The 1,548-nt window shown below is 43.1% G+C and overlaps 1 protein-coding gene across 1 annotated transcript in view; it reads right to left on the reverse strand.

The window, feature by feature from the left end:
* Nucleotides 1-20, reverse strand: part of LOC102754013 (chromosome unknown open reading frame, human C1orf21) — a 116,976-nt gene extending 116,956 nt beyond the window's left edge. Inside the window, exon 1 of the mRNA XM_006772953.2 lies at nt 1-20. This exon is cut by the window's left edge and continues 208 nt beyond it. The gene's annotated coding sequence lies outside the window, so the exon portion shown is untranslated.
* Between the last annotated feature and the right edge of the window lie 1,528 nt (nt 21-1,548).

The following is a 1,548-nucleotide window of genomic DNA, read 5'->3' on the forward strand; positions in this document are numbered from 1 at the left end:
TGCTGAGTTGCGAGATGTGCGCACCTGCAAGAAGCAAAAGCTAGATCAGAATGAGTGAGACAAAGCCCATGTCTGGGAGCCTTGCTGTGCTGTGGGACAAGGAATGTACCAGAATCCCTGCACGGCCTCACTGTGCTGGGGTTGGCACTGAGCCCTGCAGAACGCAATGCAACATGGACCATCCTACCTGATCCCTGCTCAGCAAGCAAGAGCAGAAGGCATAGACCCTACACCACACATGGCTGAACTCTTTAAGGAGATAAAAATATAGATACATATTTATTTATTCAAATAAATATATGAGTACTATTACTTGGCAGACACAGGCAAGCACGTTTGCTAATGTTCTGGAATATCAGAAGCCTTCAGAATTAGGACAGCATGCTCATGAGATGCACATCATTTGGGCGGCTGGAGAAAGTTCTTCTTCCCCATCCTGCCCTGCAGGCCTGGCCTCAGCTTCTCAGATTTTTCCAGGAGGAGGTGGCTTCCTCTTTAAGCTGGACGTGGACTAGTTTACACATTCCTGGTGGGTTCTGTAGATAATTCCAGCATTTTATTTCACCGGAGGTGACATTGTTTTGTAGAATGAAGGAAGGAGATGAGGGCAAGGACTTCAATTTACTTTTGTCCATTTCCTGCTTAGCTAGTTGAATGTTTTAAGGATTGAGCAATGTAGAAATGCGAAGAAAACAAAGCAGCTGTCTATCTCTTTCAGAGTCTTGTGTCTTCATTTGATCTCTGATGAACGACAAAGGAGATAATCCCCTGGGTAAGTGAATTTACCGTCCCCCACCCCATCCCAGGTCATGGCCCAAATTCTCAGGGTTTGCTCTGCTCAGCTTGCTCATTTTTATTTCTTTTACTCTTTCATTATCCGTAACCTGTCATTGTAGATGACTTACTTCAGTCTTACGGATGTTTCCTTTCGACCATCTACCCATTCATTCATCTCTATCCATCCCACCGTAATACAGGCCCTGACCTCTTCACACTCATGGCAGGAAAAGCAGCATCAAGCTACTGCTCTTAATCTTCATTAGCACCCTCCTCTCATGACTCTCCTGTCTCCTTTACAAAGAATTGATGCTTCTCAGTCCCAAGAACAGATACCAAAACGCAGCTGTAGGCTTTCTCTTCCAACAAGATTGCTGCCCCCTGAGCCCCTCTTCCTAGAGAGTGAGTGACATGTATCCATCGGTGTCATGAAATCAAGTCATTTCAACCATAAAATCTCAGCAAAGGGAGTTTTTCAAATTATCCTAACACTACAAGTTAATTCTGACTCAATCTAATAAATGAACTGAGATACAAAGGTAATGTTCTTAAATGGAGCCAAGCAAATGCAAATTTCAATATACTAGTAAACTCTATGGCTACCACACTGACCATGTCTTTGCATAGTTGTCAGACTATGTTCTATCACTGGTTGTATTAAGTCATTAACAGTTGGTAGAGTTTTACAATCAAGAAAGATTCTCCCCCCGCCCCCAGCCTATGCTTATCATTTTTCTATATTATTAGGTAGCCTCGTATTAAAACATTTTC

The sequence above is a fragment of the Myotis davidii genome, unplaced genomic scaffold, assembly GCF_000327345.1.
Source record: "Myotis davidii unplaced genomic scaffold, ASM32734v1 scaffold362, whole genome shotgun sequence".
Classification (NCBI taxonomy): Eukaryota; Metazoa; Chordata; class Mammalia; order Chiroptera; family Vespertilionidae; genus Myotis; species Myotis davidii.